A 12,038-nucleotide genomic window follows, 5' to 3' on the forward strand; every position below is an offset into this window, starting at 1 on the left:
GGAAGAAAGGAAGGAGGAGAAGAAGGGAGGGAGGGAGGAAGGAAAGAAGGGAGAAAAGGAGGGAGGGAGGGAAGGGAGGGAGGAAGAAGGAAGGAAAGAAGAAAGAGAGAAAGCAAGAAAGAGAGAGAAAGAAAGAGAAAGAGAAAGAAAGAGAAAAGAAAGAAAGGAAGGAAGAAAAGAAAGGAAGGAAGAGAAAGAAAAAGAAAGAAAGACAAAAAGAAAGATAAAAAGAGGAAAGGAAGGAAGAGAAAGAGGAGAGCGAGAAAGAAAAAGAAAGAGAGAAAAAGAGACAGAGAAAGAGAGGAGAGAGAAAGGAGAGATAAAGAAAAGAGAGAGGAGAGAGAAAAAAGAAAAAGAAAAAGAGAAAGAAAAAGAGAAGAGAGAAAAAGAAAAAGAGAGAGAAAGAAAGAGAAAGAGAGAGAGAAAGGGAAAGAAAAAAAACAGAAAGAGAAAGAAAAAGAAAAAGAGAAAGAGAGAAAGAAAGAAAAAAGAAGGAGCGAGAAAGAAAGAGAAAGAGAAACAGAAAAAGAACTAGAAGAGAGAAAGAGAGAGATAAAGAGGGAAATTAAATGAGAGAAAGAAAGAAAACGAAATAAAGAAAGAGAAAAAGATTGAAAGAAAGAGAAAAAGAGAGGGAGAGAAAGAAAAAGAGAAAAAGAGAGAAAGAAGAAAGGAGAAAGAGAAAGGGAAAGAGAGAGAGGAGAAAGGAGGAAGAGAGAAAGAAAGAAAAAGAGAAAGAGAATGAAAAAGAGAGAAAGAGGGAAAGAGAAAGAGGAGAGAGAAACAGAAAGAAAGAGAAAGAGTGAAAGAGAAAAAGAGAGAGAAAAATAGAGAAAGAAAGGAGAAAGAGAAAGAGAAAAAGAGAAAGAAAGAGAGAAAAAGAAAGAGAGAAGAGAGAGAAAAAAGAAAGAGAGAGAAAGGGAAAAAGAAAGAAAGAGAAAGAGAGAAATTAAGAGAGAAAGAAAAGAGAGAAAGAGAAAGAAAAAGAAAGGGAAAGAGAAAAATTAACAGAAAGAATGAAAAAGAGAAACAGAAAGAAAGAAAGAGGGAACAAGAAAAATTAATAGAGAAAGAAAAAAGATTGAAAAAGAGAAAGAGAGAGAAAGAAAGAAGAAAGGAGAGAGAAAGAGAAAGAAAGAAAGAAAGAAAGAAAAAGAAAGAAAGAAAGAAAGGAAAGCAACCAGAACATAGTAAGCACTATTTAAGTGTTTATTATTCCTAACGAATGGTGCTGGTCATCCAAACTAGGGCTTAGCACATAATTGGAGGGGGGGCTCTCCCCATTTAATAACTGATAACGTGTATCTGATAACGTGAACATTGTTAGTGTTGAGGCACATGCTTCTGGGTTGCCTAGCAGCCTATGATGTCATCATGTGTCACTGGCTGGGTGGCCACATCTGGCAGGGGTGGTTACCTTGCTCCTTAAAGGGAGCCACCAAGGGTCCCTCTCTTGGCCCCTCCTGCCTCTTGCCCTCTTGGATCCCAGCCCTCTCCCCTTTCTCTGTCAGGGTACCCCTCTCTCTTTCCCCCATCATGTCCTGCTATCTCTCTCCTTTCTCTCTTCATCTCCATCTAATACACCTTTTATATAAAACCTGTTGTGTACCTCACCAGTCATACAAACATACCACTGTTGCAGGGTTATTTTGAAGACTAATTAGGATTTATTTGCATAACTTATCTTACAGTCCTTTCAACACCACCAGCAGCCAGCACCTCAGATTTAAGAAAACTTAAAACCTGATGGTGGCACACACTTGCTTGTAATTCCCACAGATGTAGAAGAAGACGGCTGCAAGTTAAAGGCCTGATCTATGTAGGGTATTAAGGGCTACAGTAAGAAATTGTCTAAAATGAAAGCTTGATCCTAAGTGAAGATATTGAGCGCAACACAAAACATATTCTAAACAAGCAGAACTCCAAGTCATTAAGAACAGTGTTAAGCTGGGCATGGTTTCGAGCCAGCACTTGGGAGGCAGCGGTATTTCTGTAAGGCCAACGTGCTCTACAAAGAGAGTCCAGGACAGCCAGGGCTACACGGAACCCTGTCTCGAAAACAAAAACAAAACCAAAACCACAGTGTTTTTGCCTTAGGCCACAATGTCTAATACAACATGAGACAACATTTTTTTTAGGGCTCAAATGGCTATTAATTCACCCATCAACCTTAGTGAAAACTTCCCACAAACCATACATTATGCTATATGCTAAAACTACAGTGGTTGAGTCCTGCCCCTATAAAACTTGTTTACAGGGTTTTTGGCGCATTGGTAAAGAGCTTACCTAGTAGGTTCAAGGCCTTAGGTTCAACCCCAAGAATGGATTAAAACAAAACAAAACAAAACAAACAAAAACAGCAAGAAATGGTGGTGCAGCCCTTGGGAGGCAAGAGTCAAGGGGAATGTTACAAGCTCAAGGTTAGCCTGGTGGTCAGCATCACCTATTCCAGATCAGCCAGAGCTACATAGTAAGACCCTGCCCGAAAACATCAAAATAAAGTTTGTGTGAGTGGGACAATCAACAAGTAACCCGGTAGCTGCTAAATGTTATGACACTGATATTACATAAAACATACTATAACACCAGAGTCGTAGCAGGGGCAATAATCCGAATAAAGCAAGCTAAAGTAATGGGAGGCAAGAGCTTTGGGCGATTTTATCAAGCATGATCAGCAAGGTTGTGGGAGGGGAGTGGGGGAACTGCAGTTTGGCAGATTACAAAAAAGAACGCCAAATGGGGAAAAGGCAAGATAGCAGATGCTGCCTTGGAAAAAAACTGTCCTTTAGCATAAAACCCAAATCCCTGTTTTAATAAAATTACCTGTAGCATCCAAGGGCATGGATTACCGAATCAAGTGTATCTGAATCCAAAGCCACGGGGGAAATTAGGCGCCTTTCCACTCTTCAGGTGGAAAACAGGCGTGATTTTCCCTACCTGGGCCGCAAGAGGATTCTACGCAGAACCTGCACATTCCCACAAATATCAATGATGGCATCTGCAGAATTAAGAGGCAAAGCCCAGGCCTGAACATGCCCTCCCGTGCCGTCGTCTTGGGTGCTGAAGATCCTTTTTAGAGGTGCTTGGAGGCCAGCAAGCCCCAAAACTTCCAGAGCTGGGCGTCTCTGGAGAAAGCCCCCCGGTCCCGCCCTCCCCGCGCCGGATCATTTCCTAAGCTGCCCTCCATCTGTTCCCACAGCGCGGCTGCCGCCCACACAGGTCAAGCCCAGTGCCCTTTCCATCTTCCCGGGCTACACAGAGTCAGCTCTCCCTCTCCCACTCTCTCTCCCGCCCTCCTTGGATGGACTGCTCACCGCCCCCCCACCCCCAAGCCCGCCCTTCCTTCCCGCCCGCTGCCCACGTGGGGACCACCAGGAAGACTCCTGGAACCCTTGACCGCCCCCGGCCCCCGGGCTTTCCCACCGCCCCCGCGCCCACCGCCCGCGTCCTTCGGGCCCGCCCCGTGGGCCCGCCTCTCTGCCTCTGTTATGAAGTCCGCTGGCTCACCACAATGCTGGGACTGCGGGTCGCCGTGACAGAATCCGTGAACTGGCGGAAGAAAAGGCGACCTGAGGGGGAAGGCGGCAGAGGAGGTGCAACACCTCCTGGAAAGCCGTCAGAGAAAGCCCTAACCTTCCGCATTGCCACCTGGGCAAGCGCTCAGGGAAAACACCGGCCAGGCCCCGCCCCTCGGCCCGCCCAGACACAGCCCCGAGCGGCGTCGCTGGCGGTTCTCCTGTGCGCCTCCACTGGCCAGGTGGCCGTGGGAATTTTCTTCTGGAAGAACCTTGTTCTGACTATACTGCAGCCTCCAGCCCCCTTGTAGCATCCCAGAGGACCCCCAAATAATCAAACCTACCTCGTTCCGCATTTTTCCCCTCCTCACGACTCTAAACCGGTCATCAGCTCTTGCAGCCTCCATTCATTACCTTCCCCTTCCCTATGCCTACATGTTAGCTGGTTTCCATTTTCTTGATTTAGGCCCAGTTATTTCAAAAATCCTTACTTAGTTGTAAGAATTGAGATCTACAGCCCTCGAACAGCCAGATCTGGGTACGAATCCAAGAGGAAAATAAAATGACTGGTAACCTTATGAAAATTAGATCCCAAGCTGGGTAAAGTGGTGTACTCCTGTAATCTGAGCACTCAGGGAGGCAGAGGCAGGAGGATCTCCGTGAGTTCGAGGCCAGCCTGGTCTACAAATCAAGTCCGAGACACCCAAGGCTACACAGAGACACCCTGTCTCGAAAAGAAAATTAGACCCCAAACTGCTTTTTCCATTTACATAAAATGAACACTTTAAGCCAGCAATGGTGACAAAGCTTAAATGCACAGCTACCGAGAAAGGAGGACTGCATGCATATTTGACCTACCCGGGAAGTTTAATAAGATCTTGCTTCAAAATAAAATTTGATAAGATGAAATAGGGATTGAGAAAGCCCTCTTGCCATCAACCTCTGAACTCCTCAAGCACCTGCACATGATGGCGAGACACACACACACACACACACACACACACACACACACACACACGAAAGAAATGCTGATATTCATGTGTTGCCAAGTAAGATGTCATTTCTTCCATGTTGAATTTTAGCCAGGTGTGGTGACACATACTCTGACACAGAGGCAGAGGTAGGAGAGCTGTAATTGTGAATTCCAGGCAAGCCTGGGTTACAAAGTGAGACCCTGACTCAAAAACAACTAACTCACTAATGTTTGAAAAGATAAAAGATCCAGGAATATAATGCAGCAGTATTGTATGTGGGAGGATCTAGGTTCAATCTTTTATACCACAAAAAGAATGAATGAACAAATAAATAGTAAAATGAGCACATTAACAGTACATGACCAGAATACGGGAATTAAAGGATTACACATGGATTTGTGTGAGCATACATATGGGACACAATATAAAGTACACAATAGATGGAAACTGGCTGTTATTGACATTTATTTTGTCTCCAGAATTTCCTACATGGAATTTGTTTTATGGTCGAAGAAGTCCTTTGCCTTTTGTTCCCTTTTTGTCATCGCTTTTTGGCTTAACTCCAAAGAAGTCACAGAAGAATACAGATGCTTCCTGTGTACTGTTTATCCGGGTTTCTCCATTGACTATAAAAAACATATTTAGCCAGGAATGGTAGTACATGCCTTTAATCCCAGCACTTGGGAGGTAAAGGCAGGAGAATCAGGAATTCAATGCCAGCTACATGGTGAGTCTGAAGCCAACCTGGGCTATTTGAATGTCTCTCTCTCTCTCAAAACAAAACAAAACTTGAACACTTTCTTCTTTCTGCTGATATCCAATCAATTGCCAGTCTTTTAGACTGTACCCCTAAACTCTATTTTCTGTCCATCTTATTCGTTTTTAGGATCTTTGCCAAAAAACACTTCAAAGCATTTTTCCTTACACACAAACTACACAATAGTCTCTTTGGCCTCCTCACCTCTGTTCTTTCCCTATTCCAAGCTATGCAGCGGACTGCCAGGGTCACCTTCCTGAAGAACAGTTTGCTCTCTAGCTCACAAATTTAAGTGGCTTTAATCTGTCACACCCAGGTCTTTATTAAGACTTTCAAAGCCCTCCACAGTCTGGCTACATGCTTTGGGGTTTCAGGGACTAGGAAAATTTCAGATCAAGGTCTTGACCCAAACATAGTTTCTCTGTTTTCTTTTGCCAAGTATGACACAGTCAAGTGAGCAGAGGTCACCGTAACCTCGTCTGTAGTTTAGAGCTAACCACTAGAGAGGAACCTAGAGATGACAGACACAAAGGAGCTAAGAGTGAGAAATGTTAGTTACTCTTCTTTGACCAGCACACATTAATGTATATATATTGGACCATACATAATCTGAAAGTGCAATTTTTTGTTTTAATCTGAACTAAAAGTTTTTAAGGAAATAGGAATAGCAACTCCCTTGATTTGATTATTACATATCATACACATGTGTTGAATAATCTTACTGTACCCCACAAATATGCATAATTAATAGTAATTAATTCTTTTAAATGCCACTGACCGCCATTGTTAATATTTTATTTATTATTTTACTTTGATAGTGAAGATTAAACATGGTAGCCAAGGCTCTACTTTTGAGATATACTCTCATCCCTCCTTTTACTGACTGATCTGCATAGGCTGGTTTGAACTCACATTCAGCTCAAGTAGGTTTGTGGATATGTTTGCCTGTGTGATGCTAGGAATCAATCCCAGGGTCTCATACATGCTAGGCTCTGTCAGAGTGTCACACCCCTATCCCAGCTTCTAATCTTTTAAATAAGGAGCAGAGAAAAGGCTTAAAAACTTTACTTTTAAATATAGTATTGAAAAATTACCTTAAATATAGTATTGGAAAACTATCTTATATAAATTATTGAATCCAGGTGTGGTGTTCTCTAATTGCAACACTTCGGAGGCAAGAGATCACCAGTTTGAACACAGCCTATTCTGTAAGACTGTCAAAAGTTTTGACCATAGCACTTAAGCTAAGCGGAGATTGATAGTATAAAGACCCTTATGCCCCAGCCTTCCAGGTGCTGGGATTACAAGTATGAGCCACCACACTCAGCTGTCAAAACAATTGACATAACATGGGAGTTGTGTCTTCTATGCCTGAAGTTAGAGACTTGCCTATGTGAGGACTTCTTTTGTGGTTTTATAGTATATTTCCGAGTTAGGGTGCGGTCCAACTTACTCCGAAGGAAGAACCGGTGTAAAGCAGGATTGTACTGAGCCTTAGTCAAATTCCTTTCCCCCTCCTGGAGATCCAGTTGCACATGCACCATACTCCCTTACTCATGCCTCAAAGTCTTAGTGTCTCACTACTCTCCCAACAATATCTAGCAGTAGTAGATGTATTCTACCTGCAGTTTGCTAAACACTGTCACATTTCCAAGCAATTTTTAAATTATATATCAAATTCCATATATAAAAATGTCTGTCTTTCCTGATGTGAACTCTGCAAGACAGTACTACTGTTTATAAGAAGTTCCTGGGCTGAGGATATCGTTCGGTGTATTGAGCTTACCTTGAAGGCTTGAGGCTCTAGGTTCAATTCCTGGGACTCACAAAACAAAAACAAACAGGTCAAATATCCTGCTATGCTTTTTCCATGTTATTTGTTAGTAAAAGTACCCATGATGTCAAAAGGTTTGACTAGGTGAAATGGTAAGTTCCTGGTTCAGTGAGAGGCCCTGTTTCAAAAAGTAAGGTGGAGAACAATAGAGGAAGATCTCCAACACAGACACACAGAGTGAAGAACACAGAGAAATGTTATTCTTCCGTAGGCTTCTCTGTTGTGCTCAGGACTGAAGAATTTTATTTAATATTAATGTGCAATTAGAGATAAATTCCATAGCTCTAGGTCTTATTGCATAAAGTAATATTTGTACAGAAAACTTAGTTAATAGTAATTTATCTGGTAGACATTAAAGATACAAAGCTCATCATTTAAGCTAGTCTGTCTGGCTAACAAGTCCTTGGAATCTACCTGTCTATGGACCCAAATGCTAGCGCAGGTCCTCACTGCCATGCTTAGCTTTTATTGCAGCCTCTGGGGATCTGAACTCAGATCTTCATGCTTGTGTATCAAGAGATTTACCCAGTTAACTATCTTTTTAGCCCCAGCAGCAAAATGTGATGCAACTCTGGTGGTTTGAATGAGCATCTCCCCATGGGCTCATATGTTTTAACACTTGGTACCAGTTGGTAGAATTGTTTGGGGAGGATTAAGCTTTGCCGAGAGGTGGTGGCACACACCTGTAATACCAGCACTCAGGGTGGCAGAGACAGGTGGATCTTTGTGAGTTCTAGGTCAGCCTGGTCTATAAAGTGAGTCCAGCACAGCCAGGGCTATACAGGGAAACCCTGTCTTGAACAACAAAAAACCATAAACAAACAAACAAAAAAGAAGTGCAGCTTTCTGGTGTTACTAGAGAACAGTTTTGAGGTTTCAAGACTGAAGCCACCTCCAGTATGTCTCTTTCATTCTACTTTGTGGTTGTTTCTTAAGATGTGAGCTCTCAGCTCTGCTCCAGTGCCATGCTTGCCTGCCTGCTGCCATGCCCTGACAGGATACTCATGGACTCTAACCTTCTGAAACAACCAGCCCCAAATTAAATGTTTCTTTTTTAAGTTGCTGTAGTTGTGGTGCTTTATCACAGCAATAAGAAATTACCAAGACAACTACCTATGTACCACCTAACTGATCATATACTATATGTCTACCTGTACTTTGCAGAACAAAAGAGTAAAATATGGTTCTGAACCAATTATTTCTTCTTTTTGTGGCTGGGGATATAACCCACTGAGAGTGCATGATTCAAGAGATCAACTTTCTTCAGGACCTAATTTTTTTTTTTTTTTCAGAAAAAACTAGGTATTAAAAAAAAGGTCCACTTTTATTTGCTTGACAACCATTTCCATCTTCAGTGTGCAGGAGGTGAAGGTCAAGCAAAGGTGACAAAGTCAGCGGAGAAAACAAAAAGGCAATAGTCATAATAAATCTGGAGGCCTGGGTGGAGGGATGCTCAGCTTCTTCAAAGGAGTGGCTAAGAGATAAGGTGAATGTCATGTTCCACACCAATTGGTGGCTATAGTGGGGTCCATGAAGATCTATCAGAGGAGAATGTTCAGATATGTGTTAACCTGAGGGTGGAGTGAATGCATTCCCTCAGTTTGGCCCATCCACTCCCTCTCCTCTACTAGGCTGAGGTGGGATCTTTAGAAAATAGGGATATGGAATATGCTTGTAAGACCTTGATATATAAAAACAGGGAGAGCCTATCAGATGTCATTTTATCTAACACCCCTTCCCTTTGCCCTCAGGTACATCCACTTTGCTCACCCAAATCCAATCCATTGATCAAACAGATGCTGATGGATCTTCTAAAGAGGATGGGTTCTACCAAGGTGGAAGCTGGTGACAGACCTAAATTTGCTGCTTCCATTTTCTCCTTTGCTTTGTCAGTGTTGAGGACAAACCATCTGCTTAGTTGAAAAATTTGAAGGGTATCCGGCTCTTCTTCATTTATAGACATGTTGTCTTGGTGGGGAGATGCTGTTAGAAGAAATGCAAATAGGAAAGGGGGATAAAAGCATGGCAGAGCCCTCAGATGAGTAAGGGCACTCACCTTTGCAGCCCTAGTGTCCCTAATATTTGTGGACATAAGCCTTGGCAGAGCTATCTTAAAACCTTCTAGTTCTGACTTGGATTCCTGATTGCAGAAAAAGTCTAAGTCACCAATACAAATGAGTAAGTGAATTCTTCTCCATTTTCTAATCCATGGCAACAAGTAACTGTTAAAAAAAAAAAACCGGGGAAAAAAGGAAACTAAACTGTCCTGAGGAAACAAGGGCAGCTAAGCCTCCCAAAGCATCTCTTGTTCATTCAGACTACTCAAGCAATTAGCATCCTTTATGACTCCAGACGGACTTTGGGGCAGCAGAGTCTAGGAACAGCCTCTCCATGGCCCCCTTCCCCTGTGTTCTTCATGCTGCTGTGCTAAAGGTCATTTGTCTGCTCCCATGCTGACTATGGCATTCAAGAAAGAGTAGAGATGAGTGAGTTATACAAGAATACTTTATTTTCTGCCCTATATTTCAGTTTTCCCAGGCCTGGTCTGTCATCTTTCATGTTTGAAATCAGCAAGCGTGCTTAATGGTATGTATGTTTCTTATAACAGCAGACAAACTACAGCTCTGTAATTAAAAAACACAACTAATGTTCAAAAAGAAAAAAAAGAGCAAAATGCTAAGTGTTTATAGCTTTGATAAATCGCTTTCCTGACTGAACCAAATGTGCACATAAATCACTGTTTTTAACTATTTTTTATGATAACCTGATATGAATTTGTACAGTGTATTAAATTTGGCTGTTAGCTCAAGTCCTCAGCTGATTTATAGATGTAACATAGAGAAGTATGTTTTCTTAAAACAAATATCTCAGAATACATCCAAATCAGTGTTTTCATTTTAGGTAGTATTAATATTGATGCTGTAGTCATTTCAACAGTTTTAACACTGCTTCTGCAGCTCGCAACACTTACCTTCTCAGAATCTTTCAGCACCACTTAATGAACCCTACTCAGTGTTAAAATCTTAACTTCATGTTGATAATATCAGGGTGTTTTGTTTTGTTTGTTAGTATTGGCTTTTTGAGACAAGCTCTCACACTGTAGCCCAAGGAGCACAGGTTGGTCCTGAACTTGTAGCAGTCCTCCTACCTTAGACTTTTGAGTGTTTAGCAGCATGAGCAGCCATGGCCAGATTTGATTTTGTGTTTGAGTATGTGGGTGGCAAGGGAGTACTGGGGACTGAACCTACAGCAGGATGGTAGGGAAATGCTGCTCTGCTGAGCTATAACTTCAGCATATTAATGATATTGTAAAGCTACACAGTTTAGGAAACAGACACAATTGGCAGAAAAAAAGTAAATGAACTTAGTGAAATGGGATTTAAAAAAATTATAATGGTCATAGTATTCAAATATCACTTTAGAGTTTACAAAATGTTTTCACATGTATCAGTTTGGTTCAGTTATCAACCTTGTTCAGCTAATCAGTGGTGAGCTTAAACTAATTGAATTGTCTTGAGATAGTGTGTGAAAAGTTATGACATATAAGATCATAATCACTTATTTTTCATTCATACTGGGAATAGAAGAAGAAGAACTTGATTATGTTAGAATTAAATTATCTGAATCCAAGACATGAGGATGATCTGGGAGTCTCTATTCCTGATAAAGACAGGTTAATAATACCTACCATTTATTAGGCACTTATGTGTCTGGTACTATCCTAATCACTTTAAATATGTGATCACATTTAAAGCTTACAATACTTCTGTGAGGTAGGCACTATCACAATGCTCATATTTCGAAGGGGGAAGCCAAAGCCCAGAGAGGTTCTTCAAATTCTAACAACTAAGTGGCAAAGACAAGATTCCTCTGGCCTTTCTGGTCAGGTAAATACATAGATGAAGCACCTCTGAGTTTTTGTTTGAACAGTAATTCTATACATATATACATTTTATATATTCTATAGAAATATATTCTATTTCTATAGTAAACACGCAATACATACTTATTAAATTGCAATAAGAATACATGGAAATTTAAATAATCTGTACTTCATGGTTGTCTTGTAAAATATATACATTACATACCATTTTAAGTTCATACAGATCTCAGAAGATTATATGAGTTATTATATATAACTTGGTACCAGTAAAATCCAGTTTACCACTCACAATCTGAAAGACACTGCTAAAATTCCCTGGCTATTTGGAAAGTTTGTAAAAAAAAATTCTTAAAGCTGAGTAATGAGTGAGTGCATGAAAGGGGAAGTGCTTAAAGACTGAAGAGAAGGTCAAGATAAAACCACCTAACAAAAAACTATGGCATATAAGCATGAACAAAAGCTCTTGCCTCCATCTTAATTTTCTTGTAGTGTATTAATGCTCTTGGAGGTAATATGTTTTAATGACTGCATTTTGAGCAAATAGACAAAGTTTCATATACTTGAGTATTTCAGATAGTTTTTAAAAATCTAAATGCAATAACACTAAGAAATAAGTATAATGTAATGGCAACGAAGCAGAATCAGGGACTATGTTTTTTAGAAAAAGGGTAGTACACATTGCTTCTGGTGTCCTACCAGAATTGATGTTAAGACCCTATTGATGAAAACAGCACACCCTTTGCTCACAGTACATGGACAAATCAAGCTGGTCCTGACTGGAAACCTCCTTCCCGCTAGGTAGTTTTCATAGTACTGGAAAGTGCTATATAGCCTGCTATGGTGAAAAAGTCTTGAGCACTCTTAGATAGCTGTCCAGATATGACCATGGGTACAATAGTAGCATGAATGTTGTGGGCATAACCAACTACTTCCTAGTTGGATTTAAGGCCCATTCCACAAGAGGAAATGTACACCTACTGTTACATTTCTGACCAAGAACCTATGGCTGTGGAGCTCATAGACTGTAGGGTAAACTTACTATATTTTATGAAACGAGCACATTACCAAACTAACC

At 41.1% G+C, this 12,038-nt stretch overlaps 1 long non-coding RNA gene across 2 annotated transcripts in view; it reads right to left on the reverse strand.

Annotated features, from left to right (window-relative positions):
• The window catches only part of LOC129670989 (uncharacterized), a 16,300-nt gene extending 12,672 nt beyond the window's left edge, over positions 1-3,628 (reverse strand). The window contains exon 1 of one of the 2 annotated variants that reach the window (XR_008719284.1): positions 3,508-3,628. This is a non-coding gene — a long non-coding RNA (uncharacterized LOC129670989). The remainder of the gene's footprint in view (positions 1-3,507) is intronic. The other variant, XR_008719285.1, reaches the window with a different exon arrangement.
• Positions 3,629-12,038: the final 8,410 nt, after the last annotated feature.

This window comes from Psammomys obesus, unplaced genomic scaffold (assembly GCF_907164565.1).
Source record: "Psammomys obesus unplaced genomic scaffold, mPsaObe1.curated_primary_1811, whole genome shotgun sequence".
Classification (NCBI taxonomy): Eukaryota; Metazoa; Chordata; class Mammalia; order Rodentia; family Muridae; genus Psammomys; species Psammomys obesus.